Source organism: Antechinus flavipes, chromosome 4 (assembly GCF_016432865.1).
Source record: "Antechinus flavipes isolate AdamAnt ecotype Samford, QLD, Australia chromosome 4, AdamAnt_v2, whole genome shotgun sequence".
Taxonomy (NCBI): domain Eukaryota; kingdom Metazoa; phylum Chordata; class Mammalia; order Dasyuromorphia; family Dasyuridae; genus Antechinus; species Antechinus flavipes.
The window spans coordinates 482992571-483013377 of record NC_067401.1 but is presented as its reverse complement, the minus strand read 5'-3'; the positions used below and the strand labels follow the sequence as shown (position 1 = coordinate 483013377).

The following is a 20807-nucleotide window of genomic DNA, read 5'->3' as shown; positions in this document are numbered from 1 at the left end:
TTTTGCTGTTCTTTTGGGCTCACAAAACAACTTTCTAACATAAAATTGAGCATTTTAAGAAGCCCTACCACCATTGCCATGCCCTGTGCAGACAATCGGGATCGGGGCACTCACAAGCATGGTTCCCATTTCAAATTAACAAACTGGAATTCTGTTTTATGACTTAGTCCCTTTGGAGTTTATTCAGTCCTAAGAGATTAATTGCTGTCGGGCAAACGGACAGGAATGAGTTTCCAACTGTAAATATCCAAGAACCAGTCCAGGATTCCTCGGAGAATCCACTGAAGAGCAGGTACGCTCTGAGACGCAGCCTCCTGGCTGACCCCATTCTCTCCTTCATTACCGCGCTTTCGTGGCAACAGCCAGAACCAAGTAACTGATGGACGTTTACAGTTAATATTCTCTCTTTAAGCAATACACGTTTTAACATTTATTTAGCAAGTCATAAAAAAGACAATTACTTCAAATATCTCTTGGCCCTCCTTAATGGCAAAACCACAAACTATTCAGTATGTCACACTCCCTTTTACAGAACTCCATCCATTGACCCGAGTAGTTTTCAAATAATACAAATCTATCATTGTCTCTCTGAAACAGTGTAAGGTAGCACGGGGGAAATGATACTTGAATTAGAAGTCAGAACTGGTTTCAAATTCTACATCTACCATCTATTTATAAAGTCTTCCGAACTTGAGTAAGTCAGTCAACAAGCATTTATTCAGGACTTATTATGTGTTGAGTATTTATGATAAAGCCTGATAATAAGAAAAAAAGATTTTAAAATTTAAAAAAATCCAATCTTTGGTCTCAAAGATCTGACATTCTAAAGGAAAAACAATCCATAGATAAATAGGTGCATATTTAACTTTTCTGTGAATCAGTTTCCACATGTGTAAAATATAGATAAATATCCGCACCTATCTAATTTATGAGGATTTTTTGGGGGGGGAGGGGAGCAAATGAGGTCATGTATGTTTGTGTATATCTTTGTATCCCCAGGATCTGGCAAAATGGCTTACACATAGTAGGTGCCTAAAAAATGCTTTCTGAATGAGTAACCAACTGACTTCCTTCTCTCAACGTGAACTAAAGGACACATCTGAGTTGCAGCCTCTGCCAAAGATGTCCCACCTCTTCCAAAGTATGGAAGAGCAAAGTAATCTGGGTATGTCTACCCCTTCACACGCTCCAAATTAATAATGGTAACTCCTGTAATCACTTCCCTAAATCCCCTTGTGCACAATTTTTCTAGGCCTGGCTCTAAGCAGAACAAAATCCAAAAACTAATTCCCAGTCCCACGTACTCAAAGCACTGGAGAAACATACATCCCCACCAGAATACGTACAGATACAGGCAGGAATGCACACATGTACGTGCACATCCATCCGACTGTCAAGTTATAAGCACTTTTTAAAAACTGGAAATTACGTTGTAATTTGTACACCTTTCCGAGGGGAAGAAAAAAAGAGAGAAACAGACAGATACACACAGAATCCCATAAATTTGACTGCCCTACAGCAAAGAAAATAAATTCCAAAAATGTTTTTGACAGAGGAAGGACCAGCTAACATGATCCAAGGGAAAGAGATGAATTTTTAACAAAGGTAGGACTTCCTCTCAGCACCTCAGGATCCAGCTTCAGGAGGCTCTGTCTCAAGCATGGAGCAAAGTCAGAAGTCCCAAAGATGTCCATCCCATTATAGTTTTTTTCATGATGACCAGAGTTTACTTTGAAATTTCCAGAGATAATGAAGTCAAAAGGCTATTAAAATGAGCTGAAAAAAGTTTTCTGGCTGATTTATGAATGCTGACATCACAAAAGAAATTTAAAAGTCCCACATTTAGACCATTCTATTCTGACCAAAGTTAAATGATTTTGTACTTGGGAATATATCTTTTATATGCTTAAATTTGGGTTATTATTATTCTCATTTCTTTCATTTATTCAGCAATCATTTACTAAGTTATTGGGAACTATCCAAAAGTTGGTGCTAGGGAGACAAAGACAAAAATATTATTTTTATTAATAATAAAATAATTACACAGAATAAGGCTATATAAGTGTAATCTATTATTAATATATAGTGCTATATAACATATAGTATGTATTCATATATGGTATAACACTATAAATGGGAGCTATTATTACTGTAGTCTGCTGTATAATATATAGGAGGCAGTTGTGTTTCATCCAAGAGGTAAGGAGGGGAGAGAAGGAGGAGGACGGAGGAAGGGGCCAATCTTCCTTGGGAATGAAATACTTTAGGAGAATCCGTTTGGCGGTTGCCTAAAGGGGAGACACTGGAGATATTAACCAGGGGATGACGCACCCATAGGAGCAAGAAGTGAGGATGATCCAAAGGGGTGGGAGCTGTGAGAATGAAGGGAAGGGGATGAAGGAGGGAAACACCTCTGAGGAGGAATCAGCAAGAACATCTCCCATCCACAAAGCGCCTTCCTGGGGGCCACAGATGACTTTCCACAGTGACCACCACCTCCAGGCTCCAGCCTCTACCACTCAATCCAAATATCCGAGGGCTTATGGAGGAGATGCTGCTTTGGGGAGACTTTTTCTCTTCATGTAAAATGCCACTAATTTTGTCTCTGTTAGGGGATACCCATCCTTTCCCCCATCCCAAAAAGGAGTTCCTTCCACACTGGAGGTCTGAAAGGTCACCAGGGGTTCACCACCACACATAAACTCTGGCAAATAATGGATTTTACACCATCAACCCAGCCCAGTGGGAGCTAACCCCTGACTTTCCAAAAGCTCCTGATGTTGGGAAAATCGGCAAAAGTTACTTAGATCATGCTGCACTCCCCAGAAACGCCCTAGTGCTCACCTGCTCTCAGACAAGGGCCTGAGCGTCTGCTTCTCCATAACTTTGTCCTCCATTGCACTTTAATAATAATCTTTATAATAATATTGTAAGTATATATATGTAATAACTTTAATAATAAGCCACGCAGCCAAAGGCAGAGACTTAGCTTGTCTCCTTTTGCAGAAAGGAGTCATTTTAACAAAGCTGTCACCTAGAAAAACACAAGGGCCCAGAAGTCCTTTCTTCAGCTGCCAAAATCACGTTCCGTATTTAGGGTAACATCTGCTTAACCTTTGGATGATCTATCTCATGTGCTCTCATTTGTGAGCAAACCATAAAACATTTTTGTTTTAAAATATATGCACCGAAGAGCCCGTGTCTTCAGGGTGGAATATGTTATAAATCCTATTAGGGCACGTTTGGAGGCAAGAACAGAACCATGTCGACAGGGAGTTAAGTATGTAACTACTAGAGCAACAAGCAGCTCTGGCTTATTTAAAAGCTGGGTGCCTGATTCTTTGAGGAGTTTCAGGGAAGCGTGCAGTAACTGAAAGGCAGCTTGTCATGGCAGCATCAATGACTGAGCATGGGGGCTCTCGCCTACCCCCCAACTCTACAAGATGAAATGCCAGTCTGTGCCAGTGGGCACAGCTGCCACACTGGAAGAGACATCATAGTCCTGAGGAATGGAACTGAAAGACCAGCTCACTCCACTGTGATCCATAAGTCAAGTGGATCTCAATGTCACCCTTGGGCTAAAAGGCAAAAAAGAGATTAAAATGCCCCGTGTCTATTTGGAAACCAAGTAAATGCCATTCTTCAGGTTTGCTCTAGACACTATGGTTTGTAACCCCACCTGGGTTCTTGTAACTGAATTGGGGATTGCAAAATTATGATTTATTATCAATAGATGTCTGATTTGTATAACTATTTTATATACCCAGGATCATGTAAAAATTTCTCGGACAAAATGGGCAGTGGAAGAAAGTGAAGAAGCCCTGCTCCAGAAGAGACAAAGGGAATAAAGCATCCTTTTCTTCAGATTAATGGAAAATTTCTTTGTTAGGTTTACATTTTATTTTCCTTTAGATCCTTGTCATCTCTTGTCCTTGCTTAATTCAATCCATTTCTATTTACCATGCATTTTAAAGTACCAACTCTGTGGGAGGAACAGCTAAGTGACACCCAGAGTTCCAGACCTGGAATCATGAAGATTCATCTTCCTGAGATCAAATCCACTTATTAGCTGTGTGACCCTGGACAAATCACTTAACTCTGTGTGTCTCAGTTCCTCATCTGTAAAATAAGCTGGAAAGGAAAAAGCCAACCACTCCAATATTTTTGCCAAAAGCCAAACAAACAAACAAATAAACAAAAAACCAAAATGGGGTTAGACACAATTCAAATGATGAAACAGCAACATGTAGCTGGAATTGTTTGAGGCAATGAAATACAATTAGTCAACCAATCAACGAACTCATCTTATGCAATAGATACCAAAATATTCATGACAACCCAATTCCTGGAAGCAAAGAACCTAAAAACACAAGGTGAGGGTCCATCAGATATCTGGGGGGGGGGGATTATGGCAGATAAATGTAACCAAATAATACTGATTAGTAAGAAATGGAAAATAAGAGTAATTCAGAGAAACTTAGATTTGTATGAACTGAAGAGAGGGAAATAAGGAGAATCTAGATCATGACTGTTACTGTTATTTGATCCCTTCAGTCATGTCGACTCTTCGTGATCTCATTTGGGGTTTTCTTGGCAGAGATACTGGAGGGGTTGGCCTTTCCTTCACCCCATTTTTACAGATGGGAAAACTGAGGCACCCAGGGTGAAGTGACTTGCTCAGGGTCAGGAAGGTTTTCCTGACTCCAGATCTGCCACTTCTAGCTCCCTTAAGATCATGCTGCAACAATCTAAATGGAAAGATCACTAAAAAGAAGACTATAAATTCTGGGTAGTAGAGAAACCAGAGATAAGGTTCTATGTTGGCCAGTTCTATTAGAAAGTTTCTCCTTACTCATTTATTCAATCAACAAGCATATTTGTTAATAAAATAAATCTAGCACATCGCTGGGGAGAGAAAGGCAAAAATGAAGCAGGTCTGCTTCTCCAGAAGCATTATAAAACATTTGTTCATTCATTCATCTATCCATCCATTCATTCAATCCCCATATATTAAGCACTGACTTTATTGACCCAAACTTGTTCCCTTGGTAACTTTTGACCATTAATCCTTTATCTACTCTCTAGCAACACAGAATAAGTTTTCCACAAAAGTACCCTTCAAATATTTGAATATACCACAACGTGCCTCTAGGATCCCTCCTTTCCAGATTAAACAGCACTATTCCCTCAATTGTTGCTCATATTACATGGTTTCCAGGACCTGGCCCATCTCGGTCTCTCTCCATGGGACATCCTCCAACTTGTCAATATTCAAAGCCTGGCGGTCACAACCAAACACAATACTTCATATAGGGTCTGACCAGAGGAAAAAGACAATGGGGGAGTATCACCTTACTTATTCCTCTCAGTACTGTCCATGGTTTCTTTCCCTTTTTAAAGACTTGAATCACTCAATCATCGAGCACTTATTAAGCACTAACCATGACATATTGTGGTCAACCTGATGTGATGGAGACCAAAGACTTTGCTCTATGATGCTGCTTTTTATAATTCTCGCAGTTCAATAATAGACGCTGTTATTTGTTATATTGTGTTCTCACATAAATTGAGTTGATTCTAGATTCTCTCCAAAGTGGCAAATGGAAAAATGATCGAGTTTGCCCACTCATAAGGAATTCAGTTTTAAAGCTGATTCCCTAAACGTAAATCAGTTAAGAAAAAGGTTCATACTATTTAACATGTAAAGGACTGCTTGCCATCTGGGGGAGGGGGTGGCGGGAGGGAGGGGAAAAATCAGAACAGAAGTGAGTGCAAGGGATAATGTTATAAAAAATTACCCTGGCATGGCTTCTGTCAATAAAAAGTTAAAAAAAAAGAAAGAAACACTTATAACACAAGATTTTGCCAAGGTGAATATTGAAACCTATATTTGCATGTATTTGGAAAAATAAAATACTATTAAAATTTTTAAAAAAAGAAAAAGGTTCATAGTTACATGAATTAGAATTGCTGAATTATGGCTTTAGAAGAGCGAGGGACTTTATAGATAATCTCATGAACCTGCGGTCAGAAGATTTGGATCCTTGGGTCTCATGCTTCCTACCCATGTGATTTTGCACAGTTTTCATCAGGAAAAGTGAGGCTATGCTGTCTAATCTCCAGGGTTCCCTTGACTCTATGATTCTATTATCTTTGATTCTAAGAGATTATTTATTCAACATATAAAACCTCATTTTGGGGGAAGCAAGGAGGAGAAATAAGGGAGAAGGGAAGGATGTTTATCATTCATTTATAAATGAAAATGGGTTCTGTATCTGAAGACTTTTAGGGTAAGAAACTTCACAACTTCCTTCTTCCAAGAACTAAAATCTCTCATTCCCTCCACTAAGAAATGATCTTTTAGTCATACTTTAAACTTAACATGACTCCTTTCCTTTTAATGTTTAAGGAATGCCTTTTGTTTTTATAACACCTTCATTTCTAAAAATAGATTTCCCTTCTTTCCCCACCATCCAGTGAGCCATGCATTAAGAGCCATTCATGTTCTTATGGCTGATTCAGGACGTATACATTGCTCATCCGTAGCCTCTCACCTCTTCAGTGAAAGGAGGGAGGACTATATCCCTATAGAGCTTAGATCTTGGCTCTAAGATCAAACTTACTCATCCATGAGTGTCTTCTCAACACAATTTCTCATCTAGTATCTCTGCCTAAAAACATCAATAACTAAACATGTTTCAAGACTCACTTTCCTTCCTTTTCTCCAAAACCCATCGTTTTCTTCCTCCCTAATTAAAACTTCATACCCTGACATTCTGTGATATGACTAATGTCTTCCAGTGGGAATAACTAACTGAAAAAGCCAAGTGTTCCTCCTTCTTAGCAAGAGATTGCACCGAAGCTAGTGGGATCCTTCATCCCATGGGCAACCAATCCAGCAGCTGGTTTGGGGGATGCTTCAGGGGTGCCCCCTCTACTCTATGCTTCCTGTCACTGTAACTATGTACAAAGTGGGGCTTTAAAACACTGGTTAGGCTACTACTAAATATTTTTTTAAGAGCAGAACATTACTCTATCTGCCAGGATAGGGAGTTTTATTACAAGAACTTGAGGTTCAGGAAGGAGAGCCAAGTTTGTTATTTTTCATGGAGTGGATCCAGCTAACTCTTCCAAAAGAGAATGAAAAAAAAAAAAAAAAGCCACCAAAGAGGCAACCAGCGCTTTTGTTTCCACACCTGCCTTCAGAAATTAACCCTCAACTTCTGGGGCAGATCCTTCTAAACTTAAAGCTGGCTCTCTGAACGCCTCCAACACTGCGGTGAGTTTAGGTGGATGGGTATGGCTGTTACCTTCCAAAAGTGGGGAGGGTGCAATTTTTTAGGATTATTACAGATTATTTTTTGACCAATAATCTCTATGCATTGTCATCTCTCCTTCCAATACCTGTCTGTCTCCTCTCCGTATCTGTTTCTCTGTCTCTCTCCATCTCTCTTCATTTCTCTCCATCTGTTTCCTCTTTCTCCCTCCCCTCCCTCCCCCTTCTCTCTCTTCTTTCCCCTCCCTCCCCCTTCTCTCTCTCTCTTTCCCTCCTTCTCTCCCTCCCCTCCCTCCCCTTTTCTCTCTCTTCTTTCCCCTCCCTCCCCCTTCTCTCTCTCTTCTTTCCCCTCCCACCCTTCCTCTCTCTCTTTCCCTCCTTCTCTCCCTCTCTCCCCCCTTACATTTACACACACACACACACACACACACACACACACACACACACACACACCCCCTTGGAATCCCGCCAGGGCCCCTCTGGAGGCTGATTTATCATTTGGGGTTTTGCCAGAGGCTCAGGTTGGAGCTTCTTGGGAGGGCGCTCTACCTTGCCCGGCCGGCTTTGCCCAGCGCCGTGAGTGCGGGAGAATCTCACGTGACTGGGACCATCCCTCTGGTCCGCAACCCCCTCCCCCCGCCCCCCGCCCCTTCTCTCCCTCTCCCTCCCCTCCCGAGCCCTGCCTCACGCGCTCCCCGTCCTGCCCTACAGTTCAAACGGTGCATCGAAAAGAGGAAAAACACGGTAAAGAATTCACACAAAAGGGGAGCCCTCAGGCCTGTTAAAAAAAAAAAAAAAAAAAAAAGGCTTTCTGTGCTGAGTTTTCCAAGTCAGTTCCGGGAAACTAAGGCTCCCGAGGAAGCCTCGGGGGGCTCTTGCTCCAAATGTGGCGGGGAGGGGCGCGCGGCCGGCGCCCCGAGCCCCCGCAGCCCCTGGCTGGAACAAGCGGACGGCGCCCTGAGTGCTTTGTGTGGGGCGAGGAAAGGACCCGGCCAAAAAAAGCAAGAAAGGGAGAGAGCGAGGACCCGCGGGGAGCCTGAGCCCCGCGGGGGGGCTGCCGCTTCAGCTCCGTCCGCAGCGAGGCCTCTGGCCCTCAGGCGGCTCCGCGGCCTCGCTCCCGCCGCGTCCGAGCCCCGCTGCCATTGCCGGCCCCCGAGAGTCAGGCCCGAGAACCAAAGGAAAGAGAGCCGTGCACTGAGGCCGGCTTCCTTAAAGAAACTTCCGCGTCCACAAACTCCCTCTGGGGCGGCTCACGGGAAAGTGGTTCTGCGCCGCTCCATTTCTGAGGAGTCTCCTTTCTAAAGAGGGAGCGAGGGAGGCAGGGAGGGAGGAGGAAAGGAGGGAGGGAGGAAGGAGGAGGGAGGGAAGGAGGGAGGAGAAAAAGAGGAAGGAGGAAGGAAGGAAGGAAGGAAGGAAAGAGAAAAGGAGGGAGGGAGGAAGGAAGGAGGAAAGGAAGGAAGGAGGAAGGAAGGAAAATATCCTTCTAATTGTAGTTCTATGATCTCGTTAACATTCACTGGTTTATCAAATATGGAAACAGGTCTAATCTGTATCAGATTGCTTGCTGTCTGGGAGAGAGGAGAGGGGGAGGGAGAAAAATTTTGGAACTCAAAAATCTTACAGAAATCAGTATTGAAAACTGTCTTTACAGGTATTTGGAAAAATAAAGTACTATTGAGAAAAAATATGAACACCCCCCCAAAAAAAATTTCATTGGTCCGCGCATTTAAGAGACCTGCAAACATTTCCTCCAACTAAAATTCTCTTTACCATAGAGGTCCTCAGGCCTTCTTTCTCTAAAACAGTCAAGAGCTTCCTTGCTTTCCACAAAACCTCGGTAACTTACTCCTATGTTGAAAATGGGTTTTCAACATGATGGACATGATAAGGCTCAAGAATTGGGGTTCCCTGGAAAGGTTACATCACCCTACATGCTTATACAAGCCAAGGGAGAGTGTTGAGATGCTGCCCTCGGAAAATAAACATGGTGGGACCTGAAATGGGACCAGCACAAGTGAATGCATTGCTCTAATCTCCCATAAAAATGTTAGGAAAGAGGGTGGAAATGGAGATGGAGGATGATGAGGGAGAAGAAGGGAGGGAGAAAAAAGCCCTCTATCTCACCAATCCATCTGAAAAAGGAATTAAGTTCCCAAGTTTGGCAAACCAATGAAGAATAATTGATTTTGTAGGGAGGATATAAGGATGTAAGAATCGAATCTTTTATGAAGTCATCCCACCACACTCGTAAATTTGGCTTATCTTCTCTAGGATCAAAAATACAAAGCTGGAGGAGATCTCGGAGACCACTGAATCAAATCTGTTATTTTACAAATGAGGAAAATGAAACTGAGCAAACTTAAAGGGATCATTTTCCCACTTAGTAAATGTTCGATGATCAGATCCACAGATAAGGAGACTGAAATGAGAGGATAAGATTGGTCCATGATCTCTTGTATCTAACTAGGGCAATGAGGTCATGCCATAGTGCATTTACTATGGAATGGGGTAAAAAGGACCATTTTCAGCACTTACTAGCTAATTGATTCTGGCACATCACTTAATTTTTCTCTGTTTCAATTTATTCAACAGCAAAATGGGGATAAGTAGGACCTGCTTCCCAAGGTGGTTGTGGTTATCATGAGAATCAAATGAGGAAGTTTTCATAAAGCACATAGCACAGCATCTCTAGTCATCCTGATCTATATCTGGCCACAAGACCCAGACCCGGGAGAACATGTCACTGGTGATTTTGCCCAACCCTCCTTCACTCCAACCCAATTCACTTGCATGTCATGGTCCTCTTTGAGAACAAAGAATAAAGAAAGGACATCTTTATGTTGATAATAAGTTATGAATAAAACTAACATAAAAGCTGGCTGGTAGACTGGTTGAGTGGAAGAAGTGGTTGGTGGGCAAGGAAGCTCAGATGGTGTAGTTTAGTGGATAGAGTACCGGATCTGGGATCAAAAAGACTCCTCTTCCTGCAGCATCTCTATTAACTTTCCCACATTTCCTATGGGGAACAGAACCTTTGCTAACAAGCCACTTTTGAGACAAATACCTTAAATTCTGGATTTGTACATAATAAGGTCCCAAAAGATGCCAATGAACCCAGATAGCAGGAAATCACATCTTTCATAAGTGTACCCCATGAAACATACTTTTTTTTTTGGCTTTTTTAAAATTTTATTTTATTTAATAATAACTTTGTATTGACAGAATCCATGCCAGGGTAATTTTTTACAACATTATCCCTTGCACTCGCTTATGTTTCGTTTTTTCCCCTCCCTCCCTCCATTCCCCCCCCCCCCAAGATGGCAAGCAGTCCTATATATGAAACATACATTTTAAATTTCATTGGCTTAAATGAATTATTTTATATTTACTTTGTCTTTATTTAGTAAATACTTATATAAAAGGCAGCTTTTCAGAGAGGACAGAGGATCAGCCTCAAAGCCTAGATGACTTCAATTTAAATCTCTCCCCAACATATATTGATTTTGTCACTCTGGTCACTTAAACTCAGTGCTCTAGACAAATAGGAGGTGGTGACCTGTAAACTGTTGGGCCATAATTTGAGCTCTTTCCAAGCAAAAGGATAAAAGCAGCTGATAAGGAAACTCACTCCAGTGATTAAATGACACACTCATTTCTGTTAGAATTCTTTCAATACAAAAGAATCAGTGATTCCCTCTTGTCAAATATGATCTGTGATGGATCCTGACTCATCCAAAGATTTTGTCCCTAGGCATTAAGACTCTTAAGAACAAGCCACCAAAACCAACAGATAAGTGTCCTTTATAATAACAATGTATGGTACTCATCCCACAAGGGACACTGAGTCATCAACCCATTGGAGACACAGAAAAACGACCAATCCCAAAATGCTCAGTCATTAAGTTTGTTTTCCAAAGAAAACTTACATAGTAAAAATACTGATCTGCCAAAACTCAAATCGGAGTATGGAGATACCTTGGTTTTTTATGGGCACTGTCTCCTGATATAAGTAGGAAACAAGACTGGGGCTCCATATGCTTAGGTGTGTGTGTGTGTGTGTGTGTGTGTGTGTGTGTGTGTGTGTGTGTAAAGAATAATTATAATTCTCCACAAATTCCATGTTCTAACAGGGTCTAATAGTCCTTCTGGTGATGGTAACGGAAAGTTAACATGGAAGAGATGGGACAGAAGGAAGATAAAAGTGATCATTCCAGATGGGACATTAAAATAATGACTGACAGAAGTGGCTTGCAATGGTATGAAAGGTTGTTGAAGAGCATATCAACAGAACAGAGTCTGTCTAGACCATCCCTTCCAGCTGGGAAAGCTTGTAATATAAGCACCTGAAGATCAACACAGCTAGTCACTGGATGATCTTTTTGTTTTTTTCAGTCAGTAGTTGACAGTGACTCTTCAATGGTAGAAAGTGTGCTGGATTAAAAGTTAAAGAACTCATATGAACTGATGCAAAGGGAAGTCAGAAAAAACAGGAAAACTATAGACCCAGAAATGAACAAAATAAAAATGAACAGAACAATGAAGTGTTCAAATAAGCATGAACAAATACTAAATGAACAAAACAAATGAAATGAACAAACATGAATGAAATGAACAGAAATGAATTTACAAGAAGAAAATAAGTGAATGAACAAAATTAAATGAAAATGAAATGAAAAGAACCAAAAAAGTACAGCTGAATGCTGTGTAATTATGATGATCAAACCTGGACTGAAAGAGGTAAAAGATCGTACTCCCCTGCCTGCTTTGCAGGGACCAGGTACATGGGTGGGAACGATAATATAATGGATAAGTTGATTGATAAATTCATTAGTTTTGATGAACTGCTCTCTTTCTTTTTTTAAATAAGAGATTCATTATAAGAGACATCTCTTGGGAATAGAAGGAGAGATAGTTTGGGAAGTAAAAGCAATGTAAAAGCAAGTATTAATAACACTAGCCCTTACTTTACAGGGTTATTAGGAGAATCAAGACTCATCATGATCTATAAAAAGGTCAGTAGTGATGGGGTTGAACTAGCTGATCTCTGATGTTTCTTCTTCCTTAATCAATCCATCAACATTTATTAAGTACCTGTTTTATGTGAGGCACTATTCTAAGTCTATGATTCTTTGATTCTGTGGCATGCAGAGCAATTGACTTAACCTCTCTTGCCTCCAATTCATCTAGAAAGTAAGAGAGTTGGAATGGGTAATAATTTAAAATAGCCTGTAGTTACGAAAAGCACTTTAAGGTTTATAAAGTGCTTTACAAAGATGGCTTCCAAGTCTACATAGTTTATTTTATGATATTATATAATCCTGGGATTATTCCTTAACCCCATTAGGTCTCAGTTTCCTCATCTATAAAATGGAAAGTTAGAATAGACAGCTATCGCTAGATCTATGATTTTATGATAATGTTGTTGGGGTACAAAACCCATTGACCTAAATATAAATCACTATGCAGCCCTTGACTGCATGTTTTAAATAAAAACAGGTATATTCATTTTAAATTATTTCTGCATCCAGTGGGGAAAACGATTGCCAAAGGGGAAGAAGAAATCCAAAAGAAAGAATCGTTTCCAGGCTTCTAATTGAGAAATAACAGAGGTACCCACAGAAAGAGTTCCTTTCCTTTTCCCTAACCCAACCGACCTCCCCCAAAATTCTGCCTTGATAAAACTCACCAATGGCCTAGGAAGTTATTCTTAGTATAGTTTTTGAAACCAAACCCTCAGTGGCCTGTTCCTTGGATGATGCACACATTTACTCTTTACCCACTGCTGGTGCTGGCTTTTCTTACCCCCACCACCTCTCATACTCATCCTTGCAAAGCCCTTGGTACACATCTGGGGCCATTTAACAACTGATTTCGAATTTAGCCTTCTGATTTCCCGTTAAATCCAAGGCACAGGAAAACAAATAGCACTTGCTTTACAGTTGGTCTTGTCATGAATCCAAGCTCCAGTGCAGCCCATAGAACTGCCTGTGGTTTCATGGCAGAGACCCAAAAATGTTTGGACCATATTTTTAAAAAAAGCCAAAGTAATAAGCCAGATTTTGACATCCCTATCTCTTCAACCTTTTCACCCATCCCATTCCCTTTCTTAGAAATGCCTAAATAGTTTTTAATTGCCAGGCTCATTCCTGGTATTAATTTTGCTTTTCCATAGAATCTCCGAGTTGGAAAGGACTTTTGAGGTCATATTGTCTAACCTCATTAGGGTAAGATTTTGGTTTGTTTCTAATACAAAACCAAGAGAACAGAATTTGGTTTCACTTTTTTATTCGTACTGTATTAACTCAATATTTCTTTGAGCTTTGCTGAACTGGGTCTCTAGTACCTTACCATAATTATTGCCAGTTTCCTCTTCCATTAATCTTAATGGTTTATAATATCATAGCATCACGAAAATTAGTTTTATCTACTAACTGATTCATCCAGGACTTCTGAACTTTGTTTTAACCAGAAACATTTTTAAATTACCATACTAACTGAATTTCAACATATTTGGTTCCTTTAATAATCTTCTGTATTTTATTTTAGACTTTTAAAAACCTGATTTTGAGAAGACAACCGTAGGCTTCAGCAGCCTGCTGAAGAAGTCCATTGCACAAAAAGGGTTCTGGATGGCTAATTAGTTCAATCTGATCCCTTTACAGATGAGGACAATGAAGCATTTGAGATTTTTACCTCCCCTAATACTATAGTTCATGACACAGTTAGAGCCAGACCCGCAGATCTACTGCTTCCTCATCCAATCTACTTAATGAAAAAAAAAAAAAAAAACTGAGGAATCCAAAGGGAAATAAATTACTTTCACAGGCCTCCATGATTAATTGCTGGAAAAGGAAATACAAAGGCAGGAATCCAAAAGTGACAGCCAGAAGTTGTTCCTCCTCACCAATTGACACTTTTACCTACTTAACCTTTGGCTTCATCTTTTTTTTTTTTATCTTTGCAGAAGCCATGATGTAGAGCGATAGAAGACAAGGTCAGCCTCGGAAGGAGGAAGATCCATGTTCATCTCTGTGTCCCCAAATAAGTCACTAACTTCTCAGGGACCCAAGCCACTTTCTAAAACTTTTAAGTTGCCCACCTATATCAATGGAGAGGGTTTCCATATCAGGAGTTCCACACATGGATCACTGATGAAATCCCAGTTCTAAAAAGTGAAATGATCAGTTCTCAACCCAGTCACAAATCAATTAATTGAACTCTACTAATCTAGAGACGTGCTCCAAAATCAGAATTATCATTAATGGCTTCATCATAACTTCTTGCTGGTCCAAGGATCCAATTATGCTCAAAACCATCTGAGCTCCTTTCCAAACACAAAATGCTAGTGGGAAGCCAATGTTGGAAAACCTATTCATCGTGAGTGTGCCCTTGCAGCCTAAAACAATGAGAGATGTTTTAAAAATAAATATAAGAAAGAAAAGTCTATTAAATAAAAAGATAACATCAAAAACTCCTGTCATAAATTTGCTAATAGGTTTTAAGTGCCCTCTTTTCACAAATGTTGGGATTCCAGTCTTAGTCCACCATCTCTTCAGCCGGCTACCTGGGTCTGCCCTGCACTCAAAAGGACTGGGTTTTGCTTTGCTTTGTTTTTTTGGTTCTTTGCTAGAATGGTTTGTTATGACCAGGGAGGCTAAATCTAACCATTCACAAGGGGGTGATATCCCTTGCAAGAGAATCCAAATTTTTCTATTAGACTCAGCATGGTGCAGGACATTGAATTCTGAATTAAGAAAATTTGAGTGCAAGTTCCATCTCAGAAATTTACTAGCAATGTGACTCCGGACAAGCCCCTTAAACTCTCTGAGACTCAATTTTCATGGATGGGGAGTTGGGGTTCAGTGGTCTGTAAAGTCTTCTTCTACCTCTAAATTTTTGATCCTATAATTCTATGTTCTAACAGCTTTGATAAGCATGTTCCGCACTGACGTCAAAAGCCCTGGGTTCAAAATTTACTACCTAAGAAGTCACTTAATCTTTATAAGCCTCAGTTTCCAAGTCTTTAAAATGGGGGTAAAGTAGCACCTACCTCACAGGATTCTGGGAAGGAACAAATACACTTTTATAAAGGCCTTAGCCAACCTCAAAAACCATCCAAGGGCCGGCTGTACCACTCGGCGTGGAACGTGTAAGGTGAGCCTGATATTGGCTTTCTTAGGCACCCTCCTCCCACCTCCTAACTAGCTCTGCCAACGAGGAAAGAGCCCGTCTAACTCAGAGCTCTGACAGTGATCCCAAACATCATGGGGATCGAGCCAAGCTGCATCCTGCGGCTTCCAGCCCCGGTCAGAAGCCGGAATCTCAGAGCTAAGACCTCAGCAGCCAACCGTCCTCACATACCCGGCCAACGGATTTCTGGACTTGGTCTTTTCAGAACGACCCCACTTAGATCTTTAAAAAAGGGTGGGGGCTTGGTCCCTGAGTGCCTCAGGTGAAGAAGTCCTCAACTCTCCAATATATAAGGTGCTCCAAGTTGTCTCCTGTCTCTTTATTTTGTGTGGTGTGTGTGTATGTGTGTGTGTGTGTGTGTGTGTGAGCGTGTTTCATATACAAAAAGTTCACCACAGGAAATTCTGCCCCAAACTCCTACCATCAATCTTCAGGCAGCTACTGCTTCCTAGGTAACCAGCATAACGGGATAAATGAATAGCACATGGCCGAAAGGAACAAAACTCCACTTCTCTCTGCCCTACATACTCCTTCTTCCCCTTATTTTGGAAAAGCGAAAAGCATTTCCAAGATTTAGCGGCAGAGAAATACTGTAATGGGGTGTGTGTGTGTGTGTGTGTGTGTGTGTGTGTGTGAGAGAGAGAGAGAGAGAGAGAGAGAGAGAGAGAGAGAGAGAGAGAGAGAGAGAGAGAGAAATAGAAAGAGGAAAAAGAGCAGGAGAAACAAGAAGAGAGAGGAGAGACAGGAGAAAGAAAAGGAGGAGGAGGAGGAGGGGAGAAGGAGAAGAGGAGGAGAAGGAGGAGGAGGAAGAAGAGTGAGAGGAGGAAGAAGAGAAGGACAAGGAAGAGGAAAAGAAGAAAGGGACAGAGGAAGAGAGGGAGGAGGAGGAGGAGAAGAGGAGGAAGAGGAAGAAGAGTGGAAGAGAGGAGGAAGAAGGGGAAGAGGAAGAGAGGAGGAAGAGGAGGAGGAAAAGAAGAAGGGGACAGAGGAAGAGAGGGAGGAGGAGGAGGAGAAGAAGAAGAAGAATATGGAGGAGGAGGAGAAGAGGAGGAGGAAGAAGGGGAAGAGGAAGAGAGGAGGAAGAGGAGGAGGAAAAGAAGGGGACAGAGGAAGAGAGGGAGGAGGAGGAAGAAGAGTGAAAGAGAGGAGGAAGAAGAGGAAGAAGAAGAGGAGGAGGAAGAGAAGGAGGAGGACAAGGAAGAGGAAAAGAAGAAGGGGATGGAGGAAGAGAGAGAGGAGGAGGAGGAGGAAGAGGAGGCAGTTTCTCTTTTTTGAAAGTCTCTTGGAAGAGGATGGACAGTCACTTGTTGAGTTTGCCACAGAGGAAATTCCTGTCTGGTGGGATGGACAAAAATTCTCTCCTCCATCCACAACTCAGCAAGACATCTCAGGGTTTTGAGGGGGTGGGGAAGGGAATGGCAAAGACAAATAACCAACTTTCTTGTCTTCTTTTTCTCTGCACTGAGTAGGGCTATAGATCACATATCAGGAGCTGAGAGGACCTCAGAGGCTTTCTGACCTAAGCCCCTCTGTCTTATGTTCTTACGGAAGAATCAATGAGACTGCCCAAAGTTACACTGAACGATGTGCTCATCAAAGGGAAGACCAGCACTCTGAGGAGCATGGCCCTGGTTCTAGACATGGCAGAAATCCTGGAGTCTCACCGTCACAAAAAAGCATTTGTTGTCATTTCAATATTGATCCTGATTTCTGAAAGATGAGAGGGAAGATATTGGAAGGAGAGACGACGAGGCTCTAGTTGGAGAAGTCTTATTCACTATCTGCAAATCTGAGACCCAGAAAGGGAAACATTTTCCAATATCTCCCATAGAAAACGAAATGGAAGGAAAGAGTTAACCTTAAGTTTCCTTAAGGGAGTCTGAAAACAGTGTTAGAATTGAAAGCTCCATTCTGTTCACAATGGCTCCTTTATGGTGGTTCTATAGAATAAGATTATAATTGGAGAGAGAAGACATAGGTTCAAATGCTAGCTCTGTCTGTGACACCTGTGTGGTTGTGGTCAGTTTAATGAACCTCTCTGGGCCTCAGTTTCCTCATCTATAAAATGAAGAGTTGGACTAAGGTTCCTTCCAGATCTAAATTGATGATTTACCCTTGGATTGTCACTTCTAAGTCTTGCAAGGTCCAATGACTATGTGTCTATGGTCCGAGGATTAATCTAGGTAGATTGAGAGAAGTCAACACCAGGTGGGAAAAGGGTAAAGAATTTTTTGGCCAGAATGACTCTTAAAGAAAATTTATTCAATTATGGGGGGAATAAAGGGGGAACATCACATCAGTGAACAATGATGGGAGTCTCCCCAAAATGGCAGATCCTTGATATGCTGAATGTGATCGTAACTATAATAACATTATTGTCCTCTAAAAACTTCCAAAGAAGTGGGTTTGAAAATTGCTGTTTGGGATCATATCCCATGATGACAGGAGCATGGTCCAAATCCTTCTAAAGTAACTGAGATTTGGTCAAAGGGAGAGCTTGCAGCATCTCAGTAAATCTTACAGATTATAGATTAATATTAAATAATCAATGGAAAAATATAACAAACATCACTTACTGCTGTAGTTTTCATTGAAACTGATTTAGAGAAATCAGGTGACATTGGATCAGACACTAAATCTCTGTAGTAGCCTCAGTTTGCTCATTTGTAAAATGGTAGACTAACGGACATCTCTCTAAGGGTCCTTCTAGCAATGATCTCTTGATTAAGCATAACTTTAAATAAAAGGGCTTATCGATATTAATTTCTATATTCACCACAGATCCAATAGAAATGCTCATCTTCTCTCCTTCATGATCTATGACAAGTTGACATCCCTTTGAACATCCCCTTGTACGAGAACCCAGAGATAAGAATAGATATTGACTTTACTCCTCATTATAGAATCAAAGATTTGGGGTGAAAATCACTTCAGAGACCTTGAGAAGATGAAAAGCTTGCCTAAGATCACACAGCTAAAAGAATCTAAGGCAGAATTCTAACTCGGAGCTTCCTGACTCGTGGTCTAATCATCTAGATGCTGCAATGATAAAGGAAAGCTTTCTGGAGGGGGATGTCCAGACTAACTTGTACCTTGGAAAGAATTCCCATGATAAAGAGAGCCATCTACACCCAGAGGGATGACTGTGAGAACTGAGTGGGGATCACAACATAGCATTTTCACTCTTTTTGTTGTTGTTTGCTTGCATTTTGTTTTCTTTCTCATTTTTTCCTTTCTGATCGGATTTTTCTATGCAGCATGATAATTGTATAAATATGTATGCATATATTGGATTTAACACATATTTTTTACATATTTACCATCTATGGGAGAGGGTGGGAGAAAGGAGGAGAAATTTGGAACACAAGGTTTTGCAAGGGTCAATGTTGAAAAATTATCCTGCATATGTTTTGAAAATAAAAAAACTTTAATGAAAAATAAATTAAAAAAAAAAAAGAAAGAAAGAATCACCCCTAGGAGTCATCCAGTTCCTGCTTGAAGATCTCACTATCTTTCAAGGCAGATTCTACATCTAAACAGCTGAGATAGTTGGGAAATTCTTGTGTGTTGAGCCTAAATCTGTGTGTCTGCAACTTCTACCCACTGTTCATAAAACTGGTACAATTTTGTCTAGTGGAACAGTGATTAAATTGATTCTGTTTGGCCCCAAAGCCAAGAAACAGGAGTCATAGGTAGAAGCTGCATTTCTGTTCAGTCATTTCAGTTATATCTGATTGTTTGTACTCCCATTTTGGAGTTTTCTTGACAAGAATACTGGAATGGTTGGCCATTTCCTTGTCTGGATCATTTTACAGATGTGGAAACTGAGGCAAACAGGGCTGAGTGACTTGCCCAGGGTTAAGAGTCTGAGTCTGGATTTGAGCTCTCAGAGATGAGACAAGTCCAGACTCAGTACTCTATCCACTGCACCCCCCCAAAATCCTAAAAAGGCCAATTTAAGCCCAATGTCAGGAATGATGTTTGAGCAATGAGAACTGTCCCAAAGTGGACAGTGGGAGGTGGTGGACTCTCCCTCCAAGCAGAGTCCTCCCTCACAGGGTGTGGAGATTTTCTTGGACAGAAATTAGATAACCAATGATGTCCGTTCCAATTCTGAAATTCTATTCATTACATGAGCTGTGCTTTTATTATGGCTCCCTAAGACATGGGCATACAAGAATCTGGGCACCAAGGAGCTGTTTATAATTAAGAATATAAATGCATTTTTCCAACAGAACTACAAAGTTAGGACAAAATGAGCTCCTCAGAAATCTAGCTGACATCAGACATTCTTGAGCCAACATGCTTTTAATGGAAATAAAGGTCAACCCAACAGATCCAGGCTCCAACTTTATCATCTTGCAACATACATTTTCCCTGGGCCATGATAATGGGGAGTATTGCCTAAGTTGTGCAAAGTAAGGTCTGTGTGTGTGTGGACATCCCAACCACATGCAGTGACTCTATATCAGTAGGTAAGAGGAGCAATCCTAATTATTAAATGATCACTGGCCCCTTTGCAGTTTTACATGGAGGGGAACCTAACGGAATTAAACTAAAGCTCTTTCTTAATTGCTAAGTCTTCGAGTTGTTCATCTATGCATGGAAAGCAGTCATACTATGAATTAGTTTCAATCTCTCACTGCCAATTTTCCTGGAGATCCCAAAGGCAGAAATACTCGGCGCTTCGGCTTTTACTCGTCCCAAATGCCTTGTGTTCCTTCCCACTTAGGAGGGGCCAACATTGGAAAGCGAAGAACACACGGTTGAGGTTCTAACAGCTAATGATAGGAGCCTATATCTCCATGAAGAGAGACTGGGAGCTATCATGGCAGAGTGGCCATCGTGTTCATCATCAGACATGATATCATACCCTAAAAATCCCATCTAAACAACGCGTCTAATTCATGACAACCGGCAAACTTGGGAGATGCTGGCAAAGGAAGAGGCCATGATTTACAAACAGTAGGTAATGTTTGGATCTCTCCATAGACGCAGTGTTCCTACCAAACAGAAATTACTTCATTGGGGAGCTGCCCACAGCAGAGGCCGGAGGACTCCTCCTATCAGAAATAGGGCCCGGCTTATAGACAAAATAAGATAGTCTCGTGCATGTTTATTTTGTGGTCCCAGACCACACATCGAGGGACTATTTACAATGTTTATAATGCTCTTGGTGCCACGAGGGCAGGCCGCAGGCTGAAATCAAAGCTTAGGCCACACAAGTGTTTCTGATGGCCCGGCCTGCTGGGTTCGTTAGCCATCAGACTTCACCAAAACTTCCACGGGGTACTTTTGGCCTGATCAAGCTTTCCGACACCTTACAAGAACGTACACCCAA

At 41.3% G+C, this 20807-nt stretch overlaps 1 protein-coding gene across 1 annotated transcript in view; it reads right to left on the bottom strand.

Moving 5' to 3' along the window:
• The window catches only part of TGFBR3 (transforming growth factor beta receptor 3), a 219106-nt gene that overhangs the window by 62642 nt on the left and 135657 nt on the right, over positions 1-20807 (bottom strand). The window lies entirely within an intron of this gene.